A 17,507-nucleotide genomic window follows, 5' to 3' on the forward strand; every position below is an offset into this window, starting at 1 on the left:
AAATATGATAAAATAAATAAATCAGTAGCATACCGAAAAATAATTATGAGGAAATAAAAGCGAGGTTAAAGAAGGAAAACGCTTGTTATTTTTCAACTTCGAAATTGCTTACCTCGTGCATTCTGTCCAAAAACCTAAAAGTTAGAATTTACATAACTACTATCCTTCCCACTGTTCTTTACAGATGTGTAAACTGGCATCTTACACTAAGGGATGAATAGCACCATAAGGATTTTGAAAATAAAGTATTACGTAAAATATTCGGATCGAAAATGAATGAGCTAACCGGAGAATTTAGAAGGCTATATAACGCTAAATTGAGAGAATTCACACGGTAAATATAATTTAGGTTATAGCATTATGGCATGTAAGGTTGTGGGACTTATTAAGGAAAGGATCCTTAAAGAGCAAACATTTGAAAAGTAGACCAAAACGTAGATGGGAGTTTGAAGGTGCGTCACTCTATATAGATGGATGTAGAGAACGATTGGTAATACTTAATTAGTATTAAATAATTTACGAAAACTTAATGGTATTATTCCTAACGTTGTCCTCAATTTAAATTGCATTTAATCAAAATACAATTCATTTAAAATTTAATAGTATAATATATATTATACATTATTATTATTTTTCAATCATTAGTCGTATCTCAAGAAATAATGTCAAAATTGTATAGCATTAGTTTATAAGCCGTGCAGACCCTACAACACTGGAATAATTAAAAGCATTTTGAATATTTTATTATATGTTCATTATTTTTATGTCCCAATTTTCAACCAATTGATATGTTGCCAGTTGGAACACCTTTGTTGAATAAATAAATGTATACGAATAGGAAATAGTCAATAGCCAGTGTTATTGAAACAATGCATGAACACTAATGACTTGCTTTGTAGGCCAGAGAGAGTTAATAAATTACATTTATTTAATATGTTACAGGATAAAAATTAAATAAATAATAAACAAATTCGAAATATATAAGACCGAAGCTGACAGGTGGCGATGGCGCCTCGCTGGTGCGGCCTCTTGTTTTGATCAACGGGATCTGTCGCTCCACTTTCCTCTCCGACACCTCATAGTCCCAGTCCCACTATGCTCATAGTCTATCAGCTACCAAATTAGGGAAAACTTGGAGTAGTAATAATTTAATGAAGGGCGAGAGAAAAACAGGAAAAATCGCCAATGGAAAAGGAGAAAACAAATAAAAAATGTTACTTACGAAGCAGAAGATCATGTCTGAATTTTAATTTTCATACCTGAAACATAAAAGGAAAAATATTATAAAAATGTAATATTTAAATTGAATATTTATCTAATATTTTTCACATTAGAAGGCCCATTTCTTATATTAGGTATTAGGGGTTATCTGCAGGGTACTACCCTATTCTAACCATGGGGGGTCAAGTTTTCCTGCAGGTCTAATGTTGCCAAGACCTACGCCTTGGCTCCCCGAGCAACTGACGGGCCCGCATAACAAAACCTATACACAGTCATTACATTCAGCTAAGAAGTTCCCGAACCAATTCTCGCCATCCACGTGTGAATGGCAAGGCAGGACTCTGGGAATTGGGAGACAGTGGAAAGGCTGGCCATTGCCAAAAGGGTACAGTTAACAAAGGCCTAGGTATATTTAATAAAACAAAGAACTGACGTTTCTACCTTAGTAGTGGATTGTAAGGATATTGGAGCTGGATAAAGGTAGTTTAGTAAAACTCCAGTTTGCTGACCAAGTTACCTGAAACTGGAATAACTAAAGTAACTGCCAAACCCAGAAATTCTTATCGCTAATGTTAGAAATTGTAGGTACAAAAAAATTTAAAATTGATTCAACACCTACTTTTGACAGTCGATATCGCTGAAAAAAATTCTTCATACGATCATTGTAAAAAAAGATTAGATCGAAGACGGAATACATTTTTTTCATTATTGCCTGAGGAACTAATTCTTTGAAGTTTTCATAGTTTGTCAAATCATTTATCTCGATAAAATAAATTTTATTGAATTTGCAAAGAAACGGTATAATATAATATACCTTTTCAAGATTAAAATATACCTTAAAGACTAGAACAAAGGTTCCTTGTATGATAACCTACTTAAACGTAGATTTGCTCCAAATTTTAATTTAACCCACTATCATTGCCCAGTAATGTTTACTGCCAGATTTAGAGGTTAACTTTAATTATTGATTTTACTTGAGATTTAAAAAATCATAGTTTAACCTGGGATGGTGCAACCGGTCCTAAATAACTGTCCAAATCGTCGATTAAGTCTGGTATGAATGTTCCATATAAGTCTTTTCTCAATAAACGAAAGTGCATGAAATTAAAAGGAAGGACTTTTAACAAAAATATTTCATTAAGTATATATATAAAGAGCTATACTTGATATATTATTAGAAACTGAATAACAAATCTTTTTATTTTTATAGCAATTAGGGGTATGATTAAATCTAGATCTTTAATGAAGAGAAAAAAGAACAGTAATAAATAAATGGAGACTGAGGCGCCAGAGGGTCATTATCAAAGCGGTCCACTCTGACTGCTTTATCTATACATCGCCACAACGCTATATAGCTATACAGCTCTACATCGCCACGCTCTAAATATAGCACTCTATTACCTGAGCTTCACAGTCACTAACTTCACCGTTCTTAATCACTCCCTAACTAACAATTTCGGTCAGCGGAACAGTCAGCGAAAACAAAGAACCCAGAACATAAATAAAGAAAGAATTAAAATTTCACAAATCTACCAAATATTTAGAGAAAAAGAGTAATCTCTAATATATTTATTTGTTTTCGGTGCAACCTCCATACAGATCTTGGCCAGTACATTAAATACAAATATTATATTTAGAAAGAATAATAAAAAAAAAAAAAGATTTATATAAAAATAAATCTACAATACTAGGCATATTATTTACATTTCTCACAATTAAAAATAGCAAAAAAAATCTTCATTGTTTTTTGAGAAAACAGAAATCCAGATCTAATTTTGATTCTTATTTATTTTATCTTTTCCCGTTCTCCTTTTATTGTCACTGAAGTAAATATAATACATACACTTGAGATAAAAACATATATATACGATATAAAAGGGATGTTATGTTACACCGTTTTCCAATTTTAGTCACTTTTTCCATGTAGCTCGATTTAACTAACTTAAGCCTCTTCCTGTTTTAAATAAATTTTTCAAAAATGATTTAGAACTATTTGATGGTAGGGGATGTACTACTTTATTTTATACTGTTTTTTTAATCTTCTATCAAATGAGTACCCATATAAACTAGTTTGTCAAGCAAACACTAACATCGAGACAACCACAAACCAAGAAACCAACAGCAAAATATACTAAACTATTCCTTATATACTAAAACTCTCGGAGATAAAATCAAAAACTTGAAAAAATAACAAAAACAATTACGCAATTCTATACAAAAACACGACGACTTTACCCAATCTATACACTAATACGAAAAACAAAGACAAAATAGAGCTACAATCAAATATAGTGTACGAAATTCACTTCGTAGAGAACTGCGGGAATTCCTATTTTGGAACTTCAGAGCGGTATTTCAAAAGAAGGGTATGTACCTCTATAACAAACCTGACCAAACTGCTACCACCACCCATTTTAGACAAAAAGGTCGAAAATTCAAATTTAATGGATCAAAAATCATACATCGGGAAAAAAACAACTTTAAACCAAATTTAAAATATATGATTGTTGTAAAATAATAGAATCGTGGTGTTATCAACTAATCGTCTGTTGTACGTTTTTTTTCTTCTTATTCTTCTCTCCTAATTACTACATAATCACAATAGCCGGCGGAACCACCGCCGCCCTTTTTTTTTTTTCACTATTTTTACAATGTTGTAGACCCTGTTGTAATGGATTGTTGTTAGTGTTTTTTTTATTCAATGTTTTTTTTGTTGTAGTTGTTATTATTATTATATTTTTTTTTGTTGTTGTTTTTTTTTATTTATTTGTTGGGGGTATTTTTTGTCGTAGACCCTGTTTTTTTTTTTTCATTGTAGGGCATTGGACTAACAAACAATTAAGTTGCGAAACGTCATTTAAGTATAGTTGTTTAACTGACTACTCTTCAAGATCCACAAATATTTATACATATTTCTACTCATGTATTATTATTATATGTTTTACACTAATATATAAGACAATCACACATTCAATTGCCTTCGTGAACATCATGGAGTATTAGCGAAGTATGTGATGTTCAGCGTAGCGTGATTCCTCAGCCCTTAATTTCGAATTTTTAGAGCAGAACACAACTTTTATATCCAAACTGGTACACCGCTTTCCTCATAAAGCTAAACGTACTACTTTCAACGCCAAAGCCTTCAGGAGAAATCCTCACAACGTGAATTTAAACGATGAGATATCACCAATGCTAGTTTAATGTGGAGACAGTAAACTTAATAAATAAACGCACAGAAATCGTTTATATAAACTGTATTATCGTATTTCTACCTTAATTAGTCTAGGAAGTAACAGATATATAATAACATAGCGTTAAAGTATAGCGGCTATAGAAGTATAATAAATATTGAACTTTTGGTTTCTAAATCTTGTGGAGTTAGGAAAAAAGTATTGAATTTAAATTAAATAAAATAATTTCGTTAGAGGTTAGTTATTCTTTTATAAGCCTCTTACCTAAGAATTGATATTTTATTTTTTCAAAAATATAATTTTCCGAGGTTATTAGCATGTAACATATTATTCGAGTGTATAATTATATTGATGCCTTATTTCACAGTGGTGCTAAGTACGTTCCCAATAACTTTACAAACAATATAATTAAAGGTTCTTTCTTTTAGGAAAACTAAAACTTTTCAATTATTTTTTTAGCTGAACAGATTTAAGTATAAATTCTAAATCTCTTCAGGCAAAAAATTAATTAAAAAGTTGTAATTTTCCTTAAAGAGAGAACCATTAATTTGTCTTAAAACAGGTGGAAATGTACTCAAGACTACTGTGGAGTAAGCTATGGATATTTATATAGTTAAACCAACATTACAGTTACACCTTACATAGGGCATAACTATACTATAGGTTATAACTTTGGGCGTTGACTTTCAAAATAGGATTAATAACTTTTTGTCCAAATAATCTTTTTTTCCAGAAATTAAATTTTTTTTTTCTATCGCGTTATAAAATTATTTTTAATAATTAATAACGGTTTCCTCTCAAAAGATAAAAAATGCCTTTGTACCCTTTTTTGAAACATATTGTAAAGTAGACACAGTTCAAAAAGTGTATTAACTGGAAAGAAGTGCTCTCTGAGTAACTGAAACCGCCTAGCAAGGGGGCACATTAAATTTATGCTTATAACAAAAAAATTTAATAAAAAAAAAAAAGTAACATCTTTGTAAGGGTTGAAAGGATCTATAGTACTGATCCAGGATGCTTTCAGTCTATTGAAAAAAAAATTCAAAACATGAAGCTTTAAAAAAAAAAAATGTATTAAAAACCTAGAGTTTATTAGAGAACCTAGTTGTTGCCCCTTAAAGGATAAAGGATTTGAACTAACTGCTAAAAAAACATAATGGGGCAGAGTGCAGCGAAATTTAGAGAATTGTAATTTTACAAGACTATAGCACAACTGGAATTGGTACTGATAATGATGAAGAAATTGTATTGTGACGATCAAGAGAATGAGTTTGTTTAAATATGTAAAAATCATTACTGTGAAAAAAATATTATTAAAAATTAATATTTTTTGGTAAAAATTACTACATTTAATAAAAATAAATGTTTTAAAACCATTATTTTTAGTAAAACATATCATAGTGAATTTTTTATCAAATAAATAAATTTTAATACATGTTAAATTTTAATAACAAGAGGAGTTATAAATTATGTTTTGTTTTTTTGTAGTCCTAATCCCTTCAATTTTGAAATTAATCCCCGAAAAGTTCACTTTGATGTTTAGGATTTCTCACAGTATTTTTTTTCCCCACTAAATCTCATCAAACCTAAGGAAGTGAATGTTAGATTGACCTGGCAAATATTAGCAAAGACATTTTTTTGTGTTCCACCGATTATAGGTTAACTGTAGGTTATTTATATTGTATAACTATAATATATTAATAGAGCAAAACTATAATTTTTAATCTATTTATTTGTGTATAAACTTATTTATTCATTTATTTTAACTCATTTATATGTGTTATTAATTTATGTATTAGTTTTTTAAACTTAATTATTTGTTTTTTTCTAACCTGTTTTATAGCTGTGTCTATTTTATTTTGGTTTATTTCTATATTTCGATTTATTAATAATTGTTTTGATTTGCATTTGATTTCTGAAAAGGATCAAACGTGTCCTGAGGATCACTGGAAATATGAGAGAGAGAAGTAGGGAGCATTGCATAATTAAAAATAGAAATAAAATGCGATACGGTGATGAAGGAGAAAAACAAATATATATGAGAAAAAAATTAAAATTAATGAAAAAAATATTAATAAAAAAATATTGAAATATATTGTATTTAGTTTAAAGATGATTATTATTTGAAAAAGAAAAAGTATTTTAGTATCAATGTTAATATATGGTAGTGTACATAAGTCCAATCATGGATTGATAGCCACACTGTGTTCTAGCAACCCAATGTGTTTGGGCAACCTTTCTCTTAATATAGGGTATAACTATAATACCCGAGGTATAACTATTATATCATTCCTAAAGAGGAAGTTTAAATACAAAATTAGCGAAATATTTTAAAGGCACTTAGTTCCCTAAACATTAATATCAACAGAGTGGAGGTTATTGCACCTATCACCTCTTGTTGTTTGTCGAATCATCACTATCTAATTAAATCCTTGATAACACTCCCCCGACTTTTTTTTATCTCGAGTGCTCTTCCATTCAATACACTCCTCACTCGATACACTTATTAATTTATTTAATTGTATTTTCATTAATCTCTTACATAATTATTGTTATTATGCAACAAAAAATTAAGGAAGCGGAAAGACAGTTTATCAACAATTGTCGCTATCTTTTTCTTTCCTTTTTGCAATTAAATGTTTCTGTAAGAGATAAAAAGTTTATCGAATTGTTATTGCGACCGTATAAGGCGCCTTCATATCGCATAAGAATGCAAAGATATCGAAAATATTTTGTATACAGCGAAATTTTATCGATAATTGTTTAAATAATAAACAAACATGCACTATTGCTGTGTGGTTTACGGGGGTGTCTCTGGGGATCTCGAAGCAAAATTAAAACGGTTAAATAATTGCTTTGTACGATTCATCTTTGGGGTCCCCAGGGACGCCTCTGTCACACGATTTTATGAAGAGTGGCTTTACCACTCCTTCCGTCGTAAATATTTCCTTGTTTCCTTTCTCTATCAAGTTATCCGTTCCCGCCGTCCATCGTACATCTCAGATATCCTTCAATTTAAGTCCTCAGTGCATTCCTGCAATACACGCTCACGGCCTTCAGACTTATATGTAACTGTCCATCGAACCGCAGCCTTTGGTAGATCCTCATCCGTTCCTCTCCCCTAAGGAATTCTATTCTCTCCTTTATTAGCAGTTCTAATACCCTTCCAATCTTCAAATCCCGTATCTTCGACTAGCTTCTGTTCACCCGATTCCGGAAGAATAACAATTGAAAGTTTCAAAAAGTTTTATATATTTTCTGTATTAGAATTTCGTTTATAATTGTAAATATGTACACTAGCAGAAATTATATCTATTCATTTATTATTTTTTAGTTGAATTTTATATCATTTTTTATTATTATATACTACCAGAAGTCATCTTATGTTTTATGATAGGACAAGTGGTTTTATTTTATTTGTTTTGTCATTATTTTATAGTCTGTTAATTTTTGTTGTTTATTTGTATATTTTAAATTCATTGTATTACTTTATTTTATGAAATCTTGTAATTTCATGTCTATTTTGTAATTTACACTAAGGCTCCAAAGCCTAATTTTGACGCCTGTAGATTCTTCTAAAGGGATCAATCCGAGAATAAATAAGGATTATTATTATTATTATAAACATGCTTACTCAACTACACATCAACTCTAGCACAGAGTCATGTTAAAAGTAAAGGTATTTTCATTTTAAATATAGCATGGAATTTAGACCAAATTTCTAATAAGTAACATTTGATTTGTTTTTTTTACGATACTTTAAACTGATTTTCTAAGTTAGATAGTCGTATTTTTTCCTCAGTAGCAATCTTCTTCTTGATCCAATCTTTAGTATAATTCATTTAGTGAAGCTTACTTTTAGATATTCTCTGGGGTTAATTGAAGGTACAATGCTGGGGAATGTTATCCGAATTAATTATAATTTACTGGTAAGTTAGTAAAACTGACATGTGAAGAGTATTAATGATAGATTTGATGAAAAAAGGAAATAAAACCTCTATTTTTGATAAACTGATTTTATATGGAGTTTATCCGAAAGGGTGTACAACGTGGTTTAGTATTCAAATTAAGTTTGAATATCGACTGGACTGAGATAATATATAGAATGATATCATTTTACTTGGTCGATTGGTGACTACTGAAGGTTTGTATAAAGCTTGTTCTTCTGTATCTTCTCTTCTCTCAGTCCCTCTCATATCTGCCTCTGCTCCTTATCCTGGGAGCGGTGTAGAATTACTCACTCATATGAATTGATTTAATATAAGCTAAAATCGTGTTGGAGTGAGGAGCTCTGAGGTCAGAGTTATCTTGTACTCACACTAGAATCCTGTACACCTATTAGTTCATTGTATTACCAATAGATGGCAGGAGTTCGATGTGCTCTTCAAGTAATTAATTATAATGCACAGTGTTGAGTTATCTTCTTTACTGATTAATTGATTGAACAGTCATAGATTAATTTTTTTCTGATTTCCCTCGTCATTCCTTATCCAAAACATAATACTTTAAAACTAGGCGAGTTATATATACCGGCTGCAGTTCACTCTATTCAGCGTTGTTAAGCCTTCTAAATTCTCCCGTTGACTCATCCTTTTTCGGGCCAAACATTTAATGGAATAATTTATTTTAAAAAAAAAACAAAACCATAAGGCGTTGTTTTCCCTTATTGCAAGAGGCCACGTTTCGCATCCTTAAGGAACAGTGGGACGGATAATAGTTTTGTAAATTCTAACTGTTAAGTTTTGAAATAGAGTCTAAGCATTTTTTAAATTAAAAATAACGAGCATTTTCTGTATTTATCCTCGCTTTTATTTTCCTCATTAATTAGTTTTTTTTTGCGAGTTGAAAATTAGTGCAACAATACTGCCATAATAGTGAATTCTGTCATAATGGGAACTATCTTGCAGTTTGTACCGTGGTTGCGACAGTTGCTTCAATGTTATAGTCATCTGTTACTCCGTAAGAAAGCCTCAATATTGTTTATTGAGTTGTTACAATTATATATTAAAAAATTAAAATCTGTACCGCAACATACAACCCCCTTCAGTACTTTGTAAGGAAGTACTGTTACTAGACCAACGGTTGTACAAGGAGGTGATCTTGTCAGAATCACGCTGGACCGCTAGATGTTTACCCAATTAAAGGTGCCCAATTTAAGAGGCTGAGTGGACCCCAGAAGGGCTCCAAGAACAGAAAATTTTCTGCCCAGCCGGATTCGAACTCAGGTCCTTGGAGTCCGGGGCTACCCACCTTCCCAACAATTATATAATTAGATGACCTAAAGTTTCAAAAATACATTAGACTCAACTTGGCAAATTTACGAAAACTCTGATAAATGTCTTTGGTTAGTCTTGAATGCCAGTTTAAGATGGCTATAAAAAATATCCATTGGTATAGCCTAAACATAATTTTAAAAGAGAATAAATGTCAGGAATGCCACAATCCGTTATTTAATACCGATTTTATAACACCCATACCTCTGTAAAAAAGTGTGAATTTGTTGACCGGTCAGTAAATTTATTTTGAAAATGAATACCACATAGTAAATCATACCACGAAATCGACATTTAAATCTAATTCAAATTAGTAGAATGTTGTTATGGAATTTTTCACAACGAGACCGGACATATTAGAGAATGAACATGTGCCCGGAGACCAACCCAACTATTGTTCCCTTTCCCTACTGAGATATTATTGACAATTATAAACAAATTTTTTAAAAAATTTCTGTATCTATAAAAGTGTTTATAAGTAACTCTTCAGTGTTTATCGAGATATGGGAATAACGGACATAAATTTTGTTCTTCATGGCAAGGATACGACAGTTTATTAAAGGACAACGAGCCGTAGTGCAATCAGGAAAGATCGGACGTTCTAGGCTTTTCCCTTTTGAATGGGATTTCTCTATTTTTCCACTTTTCTCCTTTAGTTATTCATAAAATTCTTTGATATTTAGAACTATTTCTATTCTCTCGTTCCAATGAGAGTTCAGAATGAAGAACCATTAAACATCGTCACTAATGAATCAACCAATTTATAAGTTTGATGGCTCAAATTGCTTAGTAATATTCCAAGAATATTTTGAAACTTAGCACAAAATAGTGAGATTTTTTTTATTTATTACAATTTAATAATCTTGACTTTTTGTTTGTTCCTATGGAATGACCCGGCCCTGTGTTTAAAACCCCTAAACTTAAACTTTTTTGAAATAAGGCATGAACGGATCATCCTTAAATCGCATAAAGAGAAGAAGGTTAGATATAATGGGAGAGTTCCCGTGGAGGTAAACTAGTATTTTTTATTTACCGAAAAGTTTGAAGAAATAAGCTATCTCATTATTGCAAAAGACCCAACAATACTAAATAAAGGTATAATTAATATAAAGAATGTAAGAAAATTCAAATTCAAATGTCCAACAGAAATCAGTACCTAACTGGAACATACTTAGAATATATTATAGGTTAAAAGCAATCTCTAATGTAAATAAATGATTGAAAGTTCCATTTAATAGAGAAAATACTAAGTGAATATGTAATTTAAGCAGGATGAGGCATGCAGATGAGGTTCTAATCCGAATTTGCATATTAAATTTATCCTTAAGTGAGTTTCAAAAGGAGATGTAATGCTATAAGAGAAAGTCAAGAAAGGAATACAACATATTATTTTTCTATCAACATCAGTTGGAAGAAACTTCTGTAGTTATTTTTTTTAAAACAGAGATGAAAACGATTGTTCATTCATGATTAATTAATTACACATTAAAGATGAGATACATATTTAATTAGAAACAATAAAAAATTAATGCATTGAATATAAACAAAGATCATAAAAAGGTAACTCAACCGTAAATGATGCTCGTGCAAAGAAGAAATGCTAATATTATTCTTTAAGTAATGTAAATTTAAAATGGAGCGTTTGTAGTAGTTATCCTTCGATTATTAGAAAGTAAACATCTCCGGTTCGTTCCTCTACGAAAGGATAATATAATTGCTGATTTATTCTGAACATAAAAATACATTAAAAAAATAAATTTAATAAGGAAAAATACAGAAGGCATTAACTTGATTATCAATAAGCAAGAAGATAGCTCTAACCTACAGTGCGATCGTCCAAGGAAGAAACTGTCAAATTATTAAATTACATTATAAACAATTAAACAACAACTAACAATAATAGTATAGGCTTAGTGAACATACAGCTTTCCATTGACGCCTCTCCAAACCCAAATCTAGAATTTATTAATATTTTAGGGATCCGTTCGTCACTAAGTACTACAGCAGAGCAGTTCCCGCAATTCTGTGTTGTGTATTCTTCTAAATTCTCCGATTAACTCATATTTTTTCGGTCCGAATATTTTACACACTACATTATTTTCAAACACCTTAAGACGCTGTTCTTTCCTTAGTGTAAGTGACTAGATTTTGCACCCGTAAATGATAATAATTAAACAACAAGAAATAAAATTAAAAACGGTAACATTTATTATTTTTGTTTTGTTTTTTTAACGCAAAATTATATTTTTATTGTGAGATGGCTGAACACTGAGGAAGGAATAGATTTAGAGAAGGTTACTTTTAAGTGGTTATTGCTGTTGTGAAATACGTTCGGGCTTTGAAAGGTGTTTTATTCTTGTTTTACGTATTTTTATGACTTGGGATAAACTTTTAGTTATCATAAAAGTTTAACTTTTAGTTGTGGTCAAAGAATTTTTATTTGTTGTGAAGAAAAGCGACTTAACATAGAGTAAGTCTGCCAGACGATTGAGGTGATTTAAAACATCGGTTCTCTATTAGGTAATCTTTATTGAAGTAAACAATTAATTTACTGTATTTTGAATCGTTTTTGACTTGAAATGATTGTTTCAAGGTAATAAAGTAATCAGTGATTCAGCAAATAGTTGAGTTTCCTAGAGGTATTTTTCGCCCTTCATCTCTATTATTTATCATTTAGAACTATTAGCCCATTACATTTATTATCAACTAGTGGGATTTTAATCAACCTTTCCACCACCTCTTTTTTTCTTTCTCCCTCATCCACTTCACCTCTTGCTCTCCTCACTATCTCTCAAAATATGATGTTTATTTATTTAACTTTAATTTTTACTCTATTTTTTTTTTTTAATGTCTCTGTTCAAAATTATTAAAACTCTAAAAATAAACTATCTATTGATATAACTTAGAAATGAATACAGGGCAGGGACTATACCGTATACACCTGTAATATTACATAAGGACTATCACAGCCTCACATAGATTTATTAAAATTTTCAGGCTATTATGCCAAGGTCAATTTAAAAAAGTTAAAATAAATCTATTTGTCACTATATCATTGATAAATAATTTCTATCCTTCACACTATCAATAACATATCACAATGCAATAACTTAAATATTATACTGTTGTGATAAGTTATTGATAGTAAAATACAAACATTATGAAGGATAGAAATTATTAATAAATACTAGAGTAACGAATAGATTTATTTTAACTTGTTTAAATTGACCTGGGAATAATATCCTGCAAATTTTCATAAATCAATGCAAGGCTGTGGTAGAAAAATTAAGATTGTTCTTGATGACGGGCGCATCGGCCGAAACGTTGGAGATGTAATAATAATAAAGAATATTTAGTAATAAGGTTGAGAATATTTGGATTTTTTTTTTATCCACAATAAAATTTGTCAAGTCTCAAGCAAATCAATATATATATTTATCAGTTAAGTTAATATTATTAAATAAATCTATCTTTATATAAGGTTTGTTCCAACGAGCAGTTCAACGGTCATAAAAGTGGTGAACACATCAGCAGTACAGTTTTGGTATTCTTTTTATTTAAATATATATAATCACACTGTCGGACATTTGTTCCAAAGAACAAGTTCAGAACCGTTCCTGACGGTATTAACAGGACCAGAAGTTTGATTCTCAACTTGGTATCGTTCGGGCACGCGCGGTACATCAATTTTGAACTAGATACTACCAAGTTCAGGATTCATCTTTGGAACAAAGCTACTATTTCATTAATAATAATAAAGGAGGTCTAGAAAATATTATGTTATATGTCCCTTAATTGGTTGCGTAACGGAAGAATCGGGAACTCTTAAAAGACCTTTTTTTTAAAAAATAATCCAAAATCAAATTTTTTTTTTACCGAATTAGTGGCTTCTCATCACTTTATTTACTTAAGCGGAATTCTACTGAATATAAATTGAAAGAAGTCAAAACTAAGCCATTAAATATTATGGAGACTGTTAAATTATCTACTCAATCCACATTTTTCATTTTCTTTAGGTTAAAAGCATATAAGATAGATAAATGAGATACTAAAGATGGAAAACTAATCTTCCTGCAATAAAAACGTAGCTGAGTGAATTCCAAGTGGTGCTCTATCCCATATTGCAAATGTCATCCCTTTTTAAGAGATACGCTTTATTGATTCTATCTTTTACGACGTACGTTCTAATAAAACAGATTCTTTATCTGGATAAATTACTACTAAATTACCTCTTCATAGCTGTATATTTAATTTACAACTATACTTCAAACTGAGAACGAGAACGTAAAATAGAAACTACTATTTTTTATTAGCAATATAATTTATAGGAAGGGGTTACATTGAAAATGCGGTTACATGGGCGAAGCCATGTCGCCGATGGTTTCGCATCATTAATTATAATGCCTTGATAATTCATGAACTTCATTAACCATTAATTTATTCGAATATTGTGAATTATCTAAATTAAGAGGAGAAGATGATCGGGGGTGTGCGGTCAGCAAAAATATACAAATAACTTTTGTTTAATGGAATATTTTTGATGATCACACCCTCCGACCATCTTCACCTCATATTTATTTACGGTTAACTATATTAACACCGTCAATTACAATTTTAGAACAACATCGATTTTAAAAACTTTAAGCAGGCTATTTTGCTCAGGTCATTAAATTCAGACCACAATTACCATGAATCACATAAATTTATCAACAAGCACTCTTTAGTTTATGTCTAATTGTCTATTTTGTCAATTCTTCATATTTAATTAAAAATTAAAACTTTTTATCACAGTTAATTTTCACTATTATAATTTATCACAACAATAATTGTAACCTTCCCAATACTCAGGTCAGTCATTTAATTTATTTCAACTATATTTTGGTTAAATTTCCTATTTATTTAAATTATTAAGACTCATATCAAGGTTAATTATATCAACATTAATTTTATCCCGTATTTTTCATAAATTAATTTTACTTAAAGTCTCTAGTGATTATGACATGCGTTCTAAATAATCTTATCTCAGGAACAATTTATTGTAAACTAGTGCTCATATTTTAGAAAATTTTCTCTACTTTAAATAATGTTTTCAAGTGTTAACGGTAGTTATATGGATATGGAGCTCCGAAGGAATAATTAATTTTTTTTAACGAATTAAAATTTTTTTTAATATGCTGCTTTTTTTTTGCAGGTAGCATGATCTGGCCAACAGACTCTCATTTCTTCATAATTCTTCATAAAAACATGCTATCAAAGTTTTCATCAGATAATGTCAATTTTTTTTTTCACGGGCTCTTGGACTAAGCATGTGTGATAAAATTTCAATCAGGGTGGAAGTCAATATGTAAATAAAGTTCTACTGTTAATACAAAATATTTATAAATTTATTAACATTAAATTAGGACATTAAGTTCTGTATTAAGTACTATTTAGCAGGACTTAACTCTGTCAATTCTCCATCATTAATATTGCCTCAATAATTGTTGTTTTGTCGACAGCTTAGATATGTTTGTTTATTCCATGGAAGTACTCAGATGTGCAATACAAAATATTTATAAATTTATTAACATTAAATTAGGACATTAAGTTCTGTATTAAGTACTATTTAGCAGGACTTAACTCTGTCAATTCTCCATCATTAATATTGCCTCAATAATTGTTGTTTTGTCGACAGCTTGGATATGTTTGTTTATTCCATGGAAGTACTCAGATGTGCAAATTTTCAGCTCTAGCGGAAACGACATGGAGAATAGATATATTCGAATTCAATTGGTACTCGACCGACGATGACCAAAGAGTCTGGGTATGCTAGCGCCATGTTCCCCCGCTTTGGGTATTTGAGCTAGACTCATCATTTCGTGATGGCCAGCCAATGTCTTCTTTTTGTATTATTTTGTCCTTCTTGCATATAAATATTATCATATTGATCAATGTAGAATAGTATTTCGCAAATTAAATGAAAATCGATAATAAAAAAATCGATGTATACTTGACAATAAAGCTAAGGTTAACTTATTTGTTTTCTTCTTTTATCTTCTTCTCATAGCAAATTTATACTTCTTTTTTTATCAAGAAAAAGAGAAAAATCTAGTACGGTGTGCGCATCACACAACTATCACTTACCACATTATATACGTCCCCAAATTTTGTGCAGCATAATAGGCTACTTGTAAGAAAAATAATTGATGATTCGTAAGGATGATGCAATCAGAAACCATTTTAGGCATCTAAATAATTATATAATATCTGAATGCGAATTAATTTTTTTTCGTAGATGGTACGTGCGCCGGTTATTGATAAGTCAATGGCTCAAGTCTTCCATTAAGGATAGTCCCACATAGTCACATAGTCCCAGAAATAACTTTTGACTGTCTTAGGTAGGAATCGAACACACAACCATCAGAATCAAGCGCAGTGGGAAACATGCCCAACTTTGCATCCTAAAAAATCATTGGTTTTTGTGTGCTGGTCAATACCAGGAATAATTAATTTCTACTTTTTACCCAAATATGATACCGTCACATTTACATCGTACTGCATATATTGACGTAATGCATCAAAATTTTTGTCAAACCAAAAAAAACACAACAGAAACCAGCATTAGTTAATCAGTAGGGCCTATATTCTTCGATTATGTCAGACCTCATGCTTCACGACAGAGTGAAAAAATTATTCGAGCTGTGTTTGATCCTTAAGTAAGTTCGTAAAAGCCTATTCGACTGACTTATCTCCAAAATTCAGACAACTTTCTTAAAGGGAAAATGTTTTACAAAATGATTCTTAGGTTCAAAAGGCATTTTATATTATTAAAGCATGTGTGCTGAAAGAGCATAATTTTATATTATAAAGTTATAAATGCTGAAAGGGCAGAGACTCAGCTTTCAAACAGTTACATTATCGTAGGAATTGGATAAAATGAAGGGGAATTATAAACAATAGTCACTGTACATTTTTTTTCTACCTGAGAATTAGATGATTTCAGAATCTTCAAAACCTTCCCATGATGACAGGCAACCCAAAAAAAACAAACAAAAAAACACGTAAATGGTTCCGGTAATTCAAAAGTTTATTGTGGACAAAGATTCGACCATTCCCAAATATGGTGTTCCGATGATTTCATACCTATAATCAAACTGTCGGACATTTGTTCCGAACTTTAAAAACGCCAAGTTCCAGAGCCTTTCCTGGTAGTCATAACAGAAAAAGTTTTAGAAAATGATTCTTAGGTCAAAAATGCATTTTCTGACATCATTTCTTCATGAAACCCTGATTTTTTTTTTTCACATCTGGGATTGAAAAGTAGATAACACATTGGGATAAATGTTTAGAAAGTGAGGGTAAATATTTTTAATAAAAATGTTTTGATTTCATGAAGTTGTTTTACTAAATAACCTTTCCTTAGAAAACTGAAATTTGATATGACACCAACTAATAAAAAATAATAAATTTTAAGGAAAAAAATATAATTAGGATATTTAAAATATTTCTCACCAATTCAGACATTACGAGACAAATAAAACAATATAATTCAATAATGAAACTATTCACCATATTTTTAAAATAAATAATGAACCAAGTCACCACATTCTTAAAGGGAAAGACTCATGATTAATTACGATCTTAATGCAAGCAATTGAATTTCCAGGAACTTTATTCGGTAAGAAGAAAAAATAATACCGAGAAAAAAATGTTAAGAGTACCAAAGGATCATTGGCTAGATAATAGGCAAATTTAACTGGAATTCTCTCCCGCAGGACATCTCATCGAAATTTCCCATGACCCGCCGTGGCGCTTTGCCTTTCAAGCTCCATTCTATATATAG

At 30.5% G+C, this 17,507-nt stretch overlaps 1 protein-coding gene across 1 annotated transcript in view; it reads right to left on the minus strand.

Annotated features, from left to right (window-relative positions):
- Positions 1 to 842: 842 nt before the first annotated feature.
- Positions 843 to 17,507, minus strand: part of LOC136795698 (protein outspread-like) — a 263,524-nt gene continuing 246,859 nt past the window's right edge. Inside the window, exon 3 of the transcript XR_010843341.1 lies at positions 843 to 1,259. The gene's annotated coding sequence lies outside the window, so the exon portion shown is untranslated. The remainder of the gene's footprint in view (positions 1,260 to 17,507) is intronic.

Source organism: Halyomorpha halys, unplaced genomic scaffold (assembly GCF_000696795.3).
Source record: "Halyomorpha halys isolate HHAL.00 unplaced genomic scaffold, Hhal_1.1 Scaffold440.1, whole genome shotgun sequence".
In the NCBI taxonomy this organism is placed as follows: domain Eukaryota; kingdom Metazoa; phylum Arthropoda; class Insecta; order Hemiptera; family Pentatomidae; genus Halyomorpha; species Halyomorpha halys.